The sequence below is a fragment of the Apus apus genome, chromosome 4 (genome assembly GCF_020740795.1).
Source record: "Apus apus isolate bApuApu2 chromosome 4, bApuApu2.pri.cur, whole genome shotgun sequence".
NCBI lineage: Eukaryota > Metazoa > Chordata > Aves > Apodiformes > Apodidae > Apus > Apus apus.
The window spans coordinates 16,677,260-16,692,133 of record NC_067285.1 but is presented as its reverse complement, the minus strand read 5'-3'; the positions used below and the strand labels follow the sequence as shown (position 1 = coordinate 16,692,133).

The window sequence follows — 14,874 nt, the reverse complement described above, 5'->3', positions numbered from 1 at the left end:
CGCCCGCCCGGCCCGGGCCTGGCCGCAGCCCCTCGCTTGGAGCTGACAGCCCCTTCACCTGCTCATTTCTTCCACACCTTCTCGCCTCCCTCCATGCGCTGGGAGGCGGCTGTGCAGGTGCGCCCCAGGAGGGGATGTTAATGGCTTCATGCTTGGGTATTTCGGGGGCTCGCTTTACCGTGGGGAGCAAGAACGGGATACTCGTGTCTGCTGCCGCCCACAGTATTTTAAACCAGCGGTTCAGGTAGTCTCAATTAAGTGAATTAAACAACCTAAACAACCCCTCCTGCACTCTCCACGGTGATTGATCCTCATGACTCAGCCCCAAGCCCTGGGCATACTCCTGGACCAAACAAACCTAAAACACTTAAATGGAGGAACAAAAAAGCCTCCAAGCACAGCCCTTCATCTGGCCGCAGTTTTGAAGGAGGTGTTTTGACTCACGATCTCAGAGCTGCTGCTCAAGCAAACAGCCTGCTTTCACAAGCGGATACGATGCCTAACCTCCAGCAGCCAGCACCCGCGCAGCCCTCAAAGCCTAATTCCCCCTCTGCCATCACAGGTAGGAGCCAGGCACCGCCGTGCTCCCTGCCCAGGCTGCCCGGGGCCAGGGCACAGGCGGCCCGGCTCGGTGCAGCCTTTCCCACGGCTACCTGCGGGCCCCGCTCCCACTGACGTCACCGGCGGGCGCCACAGCTTCCCCCCGAGTCTGATGCCTTGTCTCCTCGTCCTGCTGCTGAGGGCTAACGTGGGGTTGTTCTCAGGCTGCCCTGTGTTAGCCTAACCTACTGTTAAAATGAGCGTGGGGAACTATTAGGAACACTTTGCCCCAGCTGGCAATGACCTGACCGCTCTGCTGAGCTGGGTCAGCAGCATCACCTGGAGCCCCTGTTTGCCTGGAGACCTTGTTGCATCAGTAATGCCTAGAAAGATGGGATAGAACCAGATTTTTTGTAACAAAAGCACTTTAAGAAACACAACAGGCTACTGCAGGTCATACCTGCTATTTAAATAAAGAACCCTTTAAACTTTAAACATTTGCTTCTATTAAGGCAGACCAGAGCTGTTACAGCCAGGGCACAACAGCAGCTGCCTCTGGTCCCACTGGCAGAGCTGCAGCAGGTGCCCACTCCTCTTACTTCCTGGGGTACACCATAAGCAGGACTGCACCCCTGAGAGCCTTAAACTTCTAAGTTTGACAGAACATCATAGATCTCCCACAATCCTCCTCCCCCAGACTGTAACACCAACTTAATTACAGAATAAAGGCATACAGTCTTCAGAGCTTCAATTTTATATGCTTTTTTCCTCCAAATTTTTCCATTTCCTAATCCTTTTCGTATATTACTTTCAAATGAAGTTGTTAATTTGAATAATTTTCTATTTAATTACTCCTTCCATATATGTATTCTAGTATTGTATGAATATGTAGTAACATTTCCTGCCTTTATAACAGACCTCTGATACAGTTACGGCTCTGACATTCCGAAGTTCTCCAGGGACCATTACAAACCTCAGCCACATCTAGATTTCACATTTTACTATCTCATTTGGGGGAAAATGTGTATAAAAAGCAAGGAGACTATTTCATTCTCTACTGACTACATATCCATGACAGCTGTCAAGGTCAAATTCAAATAGTTCTTTCTCACAGAGCACTTTCTCAGTGTGGACAGTCAACTCTACTGAGCTGGAGAAAAGAGAATGTGCCTTTAGTCACTTAGCAAACAAATTTGGGAAGAAGGCTCTGATAACTCAGCAATTAGTGGCATTTATGAAATCCATGGCCTCAGTTGCTGATGCTTGTTACTCATAATTTCTTATTATCAGTGTTGCAGCAGATGTTAGTGCCCAGCCCTCACACAGGCTGTATGATATATCAAACAGCATGATGAAAAGAGCAGCAGAGAGAAGCAACTGAACAAATTAATAAATTACTACTAATTACAATGGCACTTGTCATGGCCTCCTTAAGAAAGAAAGGACCATGCCAATGCTCCTGCAGCAGTCGTGTTCAGTAAATCAATGGTAAAGTTTTAACTTCTTATCCCCATTGTAACATTGAAATGGAGGATTCTGGGTAAGTCCTAATCAACCCTGAAGCCCTCTATCCCATTAGCAACATGTGGCCCAAACCCTTCGATGGCTGTTGCAATTACAGTGTTGACAAGTTCAAAGAAACTTTCCTGCCAATATTGCATGAGCAATTTTCATACCATAGTGGCAATGCTTGAATCAGCCATCTGATTGTTTTGTGGCTGTGGGACATCTCAGTGACACTGATGGCTGAGATGGAAGATTACAACTCATTTGTCACCTGATCAAACACAGGTGGGCATGCAGGGCTCTGAACAGATCACAGAGTCTGCTCCTTTTCAACATGAGATAAAACAATGTCCCAAGAGAACATGAAGCATATTCTGTGCAGTCCAAGGCAGTCCTGGCTTGGAAGAGTGAATGCCAAGAGACACTATCAGCAAGTGGAATGTACCCAGAGCCTCTTCCCTGCTCCACACTTGATCAAAGAGCTGCACATAACCAGCCTCATGCTAATAAGTCTCCTAAGTTGAAGCGGCTATCATTACATGTGGCAGGTAACACAAAGGACTAGGGACATGCAATCAAATGACACGTCACTCAATCATAGCTCCCTTCTCTCCTTCTGCACGTGTTCTGGGGCCACAGTGTGACAAACGTGCCCTCCTGCTGGAGTAGATGTGATGGAGCTGCAGTCACTGCTGTAGAGTGGGCTGCTGTGCACAGCTATGCATTGTGTGCTCTGTCCTCCTCACAGCTGCAGGTCTGTGCTGTGGCACATGGCTGTACGTAATGGGCTTTGACAGCACCTACTGTACACTGTGGGTGGGCAAGAGCTGCCTGGGGTGCAGCTCTTTGGATCTGTGTCCTGGCCATTCATATCACCTGCATCTGACTTGGCATTTGGCAGATGTTCAGTCAATGCAGACACTTTGTTAGGGGACCAGGCTGGCAAGCAGCCAACGGCAGCAAGGACAGTCTAGCAGAAAGGAGCTGCTGGTCCCAGGATGATCCCATGTGTATGGGAAATAACTCCAATCCACCCCCACAAAGCTTGCCTCGAGCACAACTCTGAATTCACCTTCACTCCTGCAGCCATGCTGCTGAGATACTGACCCTACAGTCCACTTCAACTTCTGCTACTCTGTTCTTTTCTGATTTACACAGCTTTCTGCTACAGAAATGTGTGCCTTTCTTAAATCAAGCACTTTAATTCCTCTTCCTCATACAGAAATACCTCTATTAAAGTGGTACTGCCTTGGCCACAGGCATATGAACTGGAAGACAGCGCATCCATTTAAAAATGGGCTTCTTAATGTGATTTGAACATACTACTGGAAAAACAAAACTGACAATGAAGCACTGGTCTCCCTAACCCACTGGTAGATGATATTCATTTTAGCAAAGGATAAAGTTATCTTGAAATTTATACATGAAGTTTACTGAAAATAAGAGACAAACATGAAAAAGCAAGAAGTCTGTTTTTTAAATCATGCAAACAGATGGGTAAACAAAATTAATCATTAAAACTTGGCCAACTCTTCAACAGAGGAGAAAAAAACCAAACCATTTTTTTCTCTATAATTTTGCTGTACTTTCATTCACAATAGATGCGTATTAAAATGATTTTATAAAGTGACTGGGACTAGGTGTGTGCAAAACCACAAGGAGAGGGAATAGCCTTTGGTAATGCTACACGGTACTCAAGGTAAAGATATAATGGAAATACTTTGTGGATTTGGCTTGACATGCTGATGTGACTCATACTACAGTGATGTAGTACATGGGATATGTTAAGTTCTGCTGAAATAAAAAAAGGTCGTAAATCTCTGCAATTTTAAAAACTGTGATTGCTATCATGTGCAAAAAGAAAAACTGTATCAAGGGCAAGTCTAATCATAAAAGCATTAATTTTGCCAGAAAAAGAATCAGCTACAATTTAAAAAGAAAACAAACAAACCCAAAAACAAAAACCACACAAGAAAAATCCAAAAAAAACAACCCCTCAAAAAAAAAACAAAGCCAGAAAACCAAACAAAACCCCACATACCAAACAAAATATTTAGGGGATTTAAGTTCAGATGAGCTTGCCCCACAGCTTCTCAGTTGTGAAGGATGAAGTACAAGAGAATTTGCTGGCTCTGTGACAATAGTTCTTACTGTGGCAACTAGAATCAACCTATTAAAGGCTAAATTAAAGCAACATTTTCCAAGTGCTATTTTATCCACTAAAACTGTTGCCATTAGTGAGACAATAACTGAAAATGAGAGGTATTGCCTAGCAAGGAATGGTCCACACTGACATGCACTGTAGTAAGAGAAATATATACACAGAGTAGGTCCCAGCAGTAAATATTTTCCTGCTTCAAAAATCAATCAAGATCCACAGAGTCTGGCACATCACACTGGTGCTGCTGGCTGCAACTTCAAGGTTAGAATGTGCATAGTTTGCCTTGAAATTACTAGGAAGGAAAAAATACTAGGAAGGAAAAAAGTTTACTATGCACATGCAAAAGAATTTTTTGCAGTATGGGAAATACTTCAAACGGGAAAGAAAGGCAATCTCTGCCACTACTCTTAAAGACTGTGGCAGCAGTGCAGATCATTAGCTGTTAGCTGCCCCGCCCCACCCAAGGAGCCACCCGAGGGTGCTCTGTCAGAACCAGCTTATCATACAGCTGAAACACTCTGAAGCACATAATAAATTAGATGTACATACTCTTGCTCTCCAAGAACAATGGCGCCGTTGTAGTCTCTTAATCCCATAACAACCATGAAAAATAAGCTAAGGCAGACAATGCTATACCTGAGAATTTCATAATTAAGCAGAATATGCTTCCCTAGGAGCAAGAGAAGCCCTTCTGACTAGGAATAGTTTTCAGAGAAATGTGTGTACTCTAGTGAGCCACTAGAGAAAAAAAAAAAAAAGGGAACAGGCTTTACCGTTTCTAGTACACCAGAGAGTGTGTCCCATAGACCGTCAACTTACACTTAAAAATTAGATAGGGTATTTCTGCCTTTCTTCGAGGAATTGCCTCTTCTAAAGGTGTGACAGAAGGGGAACCTTTCTCCAACATCTTAGAACGATTAGGACTCGATATCAGAGAGGAGCACGTTCCTCTCACTATATCAAACAGCACTGCCTTCTCAAAGCACCAAACTGTAAATCAGATATATACTTCTAACACTACAGAAATCTGCACTTGCATTTTGAATGACACTTTACAATACTTTGATTTTCTGATTGTTCATGTCTGTATTTTCTACACGCCTTTTATTATGTCTAACACTAGTTCTCTCTGCTCGACATAAACACCATTTGGAAAAAAGATTATTATATAAACTTAAATAAAAGGTTGCACTACTGACTCTCTGACATTATATGGATGTATAAAATAGAAGACTTATTTTAAACACAACAATTTTATTTGAAAAATATACCAAATTATTTTTTGGTTAAAAGAAGCCCTTCTTTAAGACCTTCATAGCTAATGGGTTTGGTTAACACAAAATATGACAATATTGATGGTACAGGGGAAAAAAGTTCTTAAATTGTAGGGACAAACTTCTGGTTTCAGATAGGGTACTCGCACCTATTCTTCAATGCTAGTACTCTTGCTTTTTCCCAGTATCTAGGAGATATGGCCATGTTTGGATAGAAATTACTGGTAATCGTTGCTCAGTAAAGCTTTGTCTTGTATTACCTAAAGTAGCTCAGCTGTAGCGCTGTATTTAGGCCATGTTGTAATTATGTGAGAATTTTGTGCACTGGGAACTGCTGGAATTGACCATCCAGCCCTTTCAATGCTGTTTGGGGCTCTTGTCACATCCTCAAATATCATACAGATGCCCTTTCCTTTTTACTTTTGGGCAACTGTCAGGAATAATCTTGGAAGATAATGCAGCTTTGGGAACTAGCTATGCACAGAGTCAACAGAGCAGAGACAGGAGATGAGAGCTTTGCAGAAGGAAATGGGGGCAGTGTCCATTAGACAACACCAGTTGTGTTTGTTATTCTACAAAAATCATAGAACGATAATAAATTAAATTGCAAATCCTAATTGTAAACGATCAAAGTAGCTTAGTACAAGTTGGAATGGCACTGTTACCTCTTCTGGAGTAGTAAGAGTGCCAGCAAATAGCTTTGGTTGTACAATAGGCACCTGTGATTCAGGACTGGATATAAAAATGAGGAGTTGCACACTTAATATCCTGCTTACCTTTCTGTAACGTCAAATATTCCATCAAAAGAAAAGTAATTATTTTAAGATATCACTGTCAGTTATGTCCTTCTGGCCCACTCTCCTTGCTCACAAGCTGAATATTTCTTATGCTAAACAGTTTATTAACCCCTAATCACCCAGTTACGTCTGCACTTGATTGTATGCGTAATTACCTTTTGTCAGGTACAATTTGCCTGATAAACATGTCAGAACACTTGCTGCTTAGTCTGTTGAAACAGATAAATGCTGTCTTTCCACAGCCTTGGGGCATAATTAACAGGGAAGAAACCAGGCAGTTATAAAAACACACAGAAGCTGATTCAGTGAGGCAGGAGTTCACAGCGTGCAGCCGCCAAGGCCCATTGCCTGGCCTGCTATGCTTGCCTGAGCGCTTATTGAGTTCCAGCCTGCTGTGACAGGGCAACAGGGGCAGCCTCAAAACCTCAGATTTAAAGTAGGTTTCCACGTGAACTTCAAAAAAAAGTGGGATGATGCCTGTCTGGAAAAAACAACAAAAACAAAACCCCCATAAAAAACCAAACCAACAACAACAACAAAAAAAGACAAACAAACAAAAAAACCCCACCAAAGTGAAGCAGCAGATAATGATATTGGTAGAGTCCCTGTCATTGTTATGTGTCATATGCCCAAGTAGACTCTCTGGGATGGGACCAGGAATTGGAAAACTAGAACTCAGAGAAAAAAAAATAAAAAATCAGGAAAAGCAAAATGGGCGAGACTTAATTTTAAAAAAAGCAAAAAAGCAAAAAAACCCCAAACAAACCACCTTTGTGGCATTCTTGGGCTCAGTTGCTTCTGATTTCTGCCCCGTAGTGTTTTCAGGTTACGTACCCACGCGCTACGGGAGTGCAAAAAAAGAAATCCTTACCTGACCTCTGGATAACCCAAACAGGAGATTAGCCCATTTCCAAGCAAAGCAGGTTGTCACACTGTTAGGCCAATTGCTTCTATTGACACTTTGCATAAACATCTTACACAGGGTGATCAGAAAGGACTGTTATGCCATTAACGCTCTTTTTATTTTTTTATACCTAAGCCTTACAGAATAAAGGCCTTTCTGAGCAAGGGATAACAACAGGGTCAAAAGGTCACAAACATTCTTTTAAGTAGGTAAAAATCAGGAAAGTTTAGATTCATTGAAAAGTGCGAATTGGAACTCTTTTGCATCTTGTGACATTCCAGCATGCTCAGTTTTTTCTAATTTTACTTCTAGAAAATTCATTAATCTACTTAATTGTGCATTTTAACTTTTACTTTTAAATAAGAAAATGCTAAAATCTTTGTTTTAGGAAATAGCAAGCTGTCTAATCTTCTCAGCTAATCAGTAATCTAAACAGATTTAGACATTACCATTAAAATCCTCATGAGGATCAGTGTGAAAACAGAATTTTTTCTTGACATGGTGCAACGGAACAGTCTCTCACACACTGTTTTCACCTATAATTTACACAACATGTGGTTTGCACTGTGTACAGCAAAATATTCTATATTTTCCTTTGTTTTCTTTTTGCTTTGATCAGAGATGCAAACAATCTCCCTTTAATAGCATAAAAGCCACCTGCTGGGCATCACGGACTACAGCTAATTGGTAAATTCTTTGAAATTTAGATATAATGGATTTTGACCTCTTCAATTAAAAAAACCCCAAAGCCTAGAATACTGGTGAACTCCTCTGGGAAATGAACGGTGGCAGGCATATACAACTGCAAGCTATGCCCAATCTTAATTAATTTTTTTTTTAGGAGAGAACACAGAAACAACATTGCAATTTTTTCTGATCAGCTTTTTAACTAGAAAAATAAGCCCTGTGACTGTTTTTAGCTATGTGTAATTTAATTAATTAAGATGAAAGAATAGCAAATATGCTAATATTTCAATTATTGTTATGAGTATTGGGATCTGGAACATAAAAGCTCCAAAGATGAAGGGGGCTTTTTATATTTTAAACACAGTATACTCACCAAAGCCTCTCACAAACATCCCAATTCTCAACATTCCTCACCACGAGGAGCTCACACTATACCTACATACACACCTTTTATTCAGAAGAACAAACAGGTTTAATGACTGCAGAGGAAGCCTGTCAAGCACAATCATAGTTGTTTCATAATTGCTGTCATAACATTAACCTTTCAGTGGAGCTATGATTTCATTGCTTTGTGAACTTTGAGGGAACACTCTCTTCTTTTTGTTAAAACAAGTATTTATACTCTGCCCAGCATAATAGGGCCCTGGTCCACAACTGGAGCTCACAGGCACAGCAATAACACAGCTCCACAAGGACAACCCATGCACTAGTACACATTAATATATGTTACACATGTATGCACTTATTTCCAATGAATTAACAAAAACCCATTTCTATTAGTTCACCAAACTTTATCTCCCTGTTTATTACAGCAAACACACCAGGAAAGCACTTATTAGATTGGAACTAAAATATGAAGGACCAAAATAAGAACTGGACAAAGACAAGTCTTGTTCACTCTAAACATTTCCTAGTCACAAAGGAAGAACAATTAAAATATAGGTATCTTAGTTCAGCTTAGAAAGAATAAAGACAGTTTGCTAACTGTAGAATAACACTGCACCAGCCAAATGCAATTATCACTTAATCAGTTGGTGTTCTTTACTGCTGACAAATATCTTGTTAGCCTGGTTAGCAAGTCTGCCTGCCACTTGCCAAAATATTTTGTTTTATTTACTCCTGGTGACTTATTTTGTGAATGTGGTGAATTTTTAAATCCCCCCTACCGATCACATAACTGGAATAACACACATTGGTCTTGTATTTCGAAGTGTAAATTGATCCCTTGATCTGTGAGTGCCTCCCTATAGTTTATGCTACCCTTTTTCTGGATTGGTATAACAAATGCATTTTCAAAGTGATGTTATGGGGACTTAGCTATGCAATTCCCATTAGTGTCAATGGGGGTCGCAGGCTAAATTCCTAGGCAATGCTTTGAAAACTGAGCCCTGGATTTTCAAAGGATAGTTTGTGTTAAAAAGTCAGTGTCTTTCAGTTTTAAGCCACTGCATTAAAACGTGCTGGGTTTTGTTTTGTTTAAAAGCACTACGCGTTTAGAAACTGTGCCTAAATTTGGGACGTTTAAATGTTGACAAGAATTAAACAGTTTTATATTTAAAAACTTTTATCTGATCCAAATTTGTAAGTGAAAACCATATGTGTCACTATCTTGAATGCAGGGATACATATTTTACATATTTTTAGGTGTAAAGACTCAGAGGTTATGACCACTGAACAACTGAGAATTGCTGTTACACTACAAAAAAAACAAACTTATTTGTATTCAAATAAATCTTTATAACTTACATTCTTCCAAAGGGCAGAATTCTTTCCTAAAACCTCGATCCTGAGGTATACTCTAAGAGATGCCTGGCCTTGTTACATCCACAAGTAAATCCAAATACATGTTTTGTTCTTAGGCCTGCCTAAAAAATATAACGCTTGCTGACACAATGTAATTTTACAAATCCCATTAAAACTTCAAGCAGCCCAAGATGTAACTTCTGAAGAAAGTAACTGAAAAACAGCCACTGAGGCAAATATAAGCAGCTAGGTCCTATGCAATACACAACAGAGCAAGAAGTAATATATATTCAAAGAAAATTCATTTAATTATAGTGCAAATATTTATTATGAAGTGTGTTCTTCATCATCATCATTAAAGAGTAAGCAGGACTAGTAGCAAAATAACCGTCCTTTGAGCCTAGAAACAGGGAAGAGTTTGAAAAGCAGGAGCCTGGCAGACAGTCAGGCTCCAGAGGGCACGGGCTTGGGCCAAATTGCTCCTGTCAAGCCCGTTAGCCTGTACAAAAAGTCCTTTTAGACAAAGCATAAAACTATGTCAATGGTAAAATTTGTGTGGATTCAAAATTATGTATTATGCAATGCTCAGGTCATTCATCTTTTTTTTTTTTGTTTGACCATCAGACACAGGCGTATACACAGCACGCAGGGGTGACAAATGCGGCCCCCAAAACAGAACACCCACCTCTGACCTGCACAAGACTTTGAAAATAATATTTAAATTTTAAAAATTATTAATATACCAGAATTAGACTTCAAGTGTCATTTTAATTTGGCTTCTGATTTTCTCCTTTTTAAACAGATATTTGCAAGTGGCACTTACAGAGTTAAATTTAAAAAAAAAACAAAACACCATTAACTGAAGAGATACTTTTTAGAGTTTTATTTATGTAAACCTAAATCTTCTATAAGCATTTTTTTTCAAATGCACGAGCTTTATAACAGACTTGCTTTTGACTATTTGCTTGTCTATAAAATAATGCCATAGATGGCACACGATGTTGACACAGTACCTTAAAATACATTTCAAGGGACTTAAAACTGTATAATTTGTTTAAATTCTTCCAGTAAAAATCCTTTTGAGGTGTTTCACTAAAAAGGTGTATTCAAACATTTTCAGATCTACTGTTAAAATTAACTGGTTTTGAGAAGGTAGGACTTGTTAAAAATCATCTAACTTGGTGTAACTGGAATAAAATTTAAACACAAAACAAACTCACTTTATCTTCCATAGTATGTTCTGGAATTGAACACTCTTGTCCCATCTGACATATTTAATATTTAACAATATCCATGTGAATAACTCTAGATGCCTGCAGTCTCACCAGGAGTCAGTATATATACCATATCACAAAAAGTAATTATCTGATAAATGCTGTTTTGAACTAATTAATCCAAACTGTCCTTGTATTAATGCACATAAAGTCAGGCTCCTGGAACTAAACATCCACAGTGGTCTGCCCAAGTATAATTACAACTCCAAGTTTAAATTTCTGACTGATTACTTTTAGAATTGAAGGGAGGAGTTTTAGATACAGAGCCTTGGTGTGAAAACATAAACCGATGCCTACAGGAAGACAAGTAAAAATGGCACAGCTCCATAGCGTCAGCCTTGTGCTCGCACAAGAGGTGATGAACAGCTCTTTCTGTGAAGCTATGGCTCACAGAACTGACCCAGGAAGCCACCAACCTGGCCACTGGGAATTAGGAATTCAGTGGTAGAACAGGGTATTTCCTTTTCGTAGCTTTCCAGTTATTCCTTGTCATGTTCTGACTTTCAACAAAACACCAGAGTAAATTGCATCTGAGAAAAATACTGAAATGACACTGTTGGAGAGACTGAGGCTTCCAGGAGTATATACATCCTGCTTATAAGGTTTGTGAGCAACTCCTGATTCTGCAACATTTGGCCTCCATAGAGGTCAGTGATCTCTAGTGTGCACTATGAAACACATCACCTCCACTGAGGTAGCCCAGGGCTCTACAGCTGGTAGGGGAAAACAGTTTGTTTCCACACAACAGCCCAATTATTTTTCTAATCTATAACTTTTGGGGCTTTTAATTTTAGGATTTGTGCACTCTCACAAAGTTGAAAATCTAAATTTAGTAAAATCACAGAGTCTCAGTGGTCCAGATTCTTCTCCTGGGTGGCCATCAAAGCCTCAGCATTTTATATACAGGACATCTCTCTGAAAAGCCTTTTCAGGAAGCAGATACAAAGATAGCAACTGTAAAGTACCTCAGCTGATCCTGGGTGCTAAGTTAGAGTGTGTGGGAAGCCACTGAAATATAAAATATAATAGGCCAGAAACCTGCATAATTTTGCTTGCATCCAGAAACAAAAATCCAATGCAACCCCTACAACTCAAACACTTACAGATGTGCTTAGGAGTTTGCTGTAAACAGATAGTTACTTCTTCCAAAGTAGAGTATTCAGGGTATGCCTGCATAACCACTCTTCATAGCAGATGAAGTTACATCCCTTAGGGAAAGCTATACTAGACCTGGGAACCACTGGACAAGGAATTCCACAATCAGTAGCTCAGGAATGTAAATACAGACAAGTTAAAGGCAAAGCCAAAATCACCAGACACAAGTTTTCTATTCTTACCCAGACAATGTTCACTTCAGCTAATACAAGATGTTTACTTGCACATTTATATCAAATAACTCTAAAAACCTTTCAGCAAATACTACAGCCTGTATAAAATCCTGGTACTTGTTTTTGTTTTTCTTTTTCTTCTCCAGATAACCTGATTTAACAAAGGCTTCTGAGATCAGTAAGTTGCAGTAACAAGAAACTTGAATAACTCAGAATTTGTTTTTGTTGTTTTTTTTGCAAAAGATTTTTTTTTTCTCCTGCTGTCATGTTTGCAAACATTTCAAGAAAAACTGTTTCTGTTTAATGTCAGTAGACTTATATTACTTCTTTTCTAAGAAATGCACCTTCAATAAATTACTCTCCTTACAACTCCATCTTTTCCCTCAGAATATGCCTTTTCTCATTTCTCAGATTACAGTATTTTCTTAAAATAATTAATCTAAAATATTATTTTTACAATGCTCTGGAAGAAAGAAAATTTCCAAACTACATAATATGTAATTTGTACTAATTACTCTTCATATCTTAGCTCCAGTAGATCCAAATATAGATCGAACTTCTGCTGAGTAATGATGGCACAATTCAGCTTCTATTGCCTCCTGCAATTTGAAAACCCCGTCCCCTGATTCTCCTTGCCACTTTGAAATGTTATCCGTTTCTGGTGAGTAATCCTGTGCTAGATTCTTTTGCTTCTTAAACGAACATTATTCTCACCCTTTATTGACTGACCACATCTATTATCACATGTAAGCAGTGTTAATCCTCTAGTAATTAACACCCTTATTAAAGTAATTTTAACTCAAATAAGTTTAAATCGCATTATTGGTTCTATTTAATTAAGCTACAGGGGCTATTTTACACTGTTGTTTGAGTTTTCAGCTTGTGCCTTTTCAATCTACCAGTTACGCAGGTTCTTCCCAGTTACATGTGTATTTCTGTCTAGGAATTATTCAACATTATTCTGTTTTGCTGTGAACTTTTAAAGCTACCCTCTATGTCAATGGATGCAAGACTTTGACACTATACTGAACGTACTACCAATCCCAAAACACACTTTTAACGTCCTTCTCATATAACTTAAGCAAGGGCAAAGATTTTTATTTAAACTTTAGACTGGCAAAAAGAAAGGGAATTTTAATTCCCTGAGTTGTGCCATTTGCAAAGGCTGGCTCAGTACTTTTTCTGTTACTTTAAAAATAAGTCAGGTTTTAAGTTGTTTTTTGTGTGTGTGTGTGTCTATTGCATGTTCCTTTCTGAGGGAAAATATCTGATGGCCTGTGTTTTACAGATCTCAGGTAAGCTACTCAACTGACATGTTTGACACAGGGTCAAAAGATGAAAACTGTCTTCTGGTTTAACTGCATCATGTTACACTGTGCACTCTGGAAAAGTGTGGCTAATTATGTGTCTTTCTGGAACAATCTCCTGAAGGCACACCACCAAAGCAGGAAAAGCTTGTGTTCTCCTGGGAATAAGGCAACCTGATGGCTTCATGGACTTAATACACCATTAACTGTGTACTGAAAGTTCTTTCCTTTGGGTAAAAACATCATTCTACTGTTAAAAAAAAAAAAAAAAAAAAAAAGGCAGCTCTTAATGGGTCACAGCATAAACCATAGAAAATGATAAAAATAGAAAGAAATGGATAAGGACAATAAAGTGAATTTATAGACAGGAACAGACTTTTCCCTCTTTCTTTGTCCTTCATCCCATATATTTGAGTTTTTCTTTTTTTCCCCTACCATACACGGCTTTCATCTACTTGTCTTTTGACATTTATTAATTTTCTAAAAATTTTGTGCATTTCTGTTCTTATTAATTCTTTTTTTTTCTCCCATCATCTCATTCTCTATGATTCTGAGATCTTCTAAGCTGTGCTGCTCCTTTGCTACCAATGCTCTAGGGAAAGTCCTGTCCAAGAGCTTTACTTTAGGTTCTAAAACATGTGAAACTTGTATGTAAATTTTGTTATGTAAATTGTAAGGTGGAAAACTGCTCCAAACCAGACACAGCCATAAAAGACACATAAGCTACCATTTAGGCCAGTATGATATAAAACTGTGCTTAAGAACAGTTGGATCAGTCTTATTATTTGTACTATAATTAGTTCACTTCAATCAGAAACTAGTTATTTACATAACAGTATGAAATTCAATTATTTCTTTTGTCACCTATTAGTATCTTCGTACAAACAGAAAGAAAATACAAGGGCTTTAATCTCCCAGATTTTACTGACCAGAGTCAGATAGTCAGAATAGCATTTTTTTATTTGTGTTTTTGCAGTCCTAAACCACTGAAGCTGAAGATCAGTGTCACATTATGGTATATATTGTGCAAATGCTTTTGAAAATACAATCCTTTGTTCTAAGACGCTATGATCCAAATGAATGAATATTCATCAACTACATTTCACTTACGCAAGTCCTTGCCATACTGTGTCTAAGCGCTTCCTTCCTTGTGTTGTTACTGGTCTGAAACAGAGAACAATCCTTAATTTCTTGTTTCCCTTAATTTTACTGAATTTTACAGTGGTCCAGTAGTGACTTCAAGAGAAGAACTTTCTTTTTCACAGGAAAACTAGCAAAAGGGAAAAACTGGGATATTCTTTGTGCTGCCTGTGATTGACAGATAATTTAGAGAAGGAATAAAATCCAAATATG

At 39.0% G+C, this 14,874-nt stretch overlaps 1 protein-coding gene across 7 annotated transcripts in view; it reads right to left on the bottom strand.

The window, feature by feature from the left end:
* Window positions 1–14,874, bottom strand: part of EXOC6 (exocyst complex component 6) — a 92,245-nt gene that overhangs the window by 2,241 nt on the left and 75,130 nt on the right. The window lies entirely within an intron of this gene.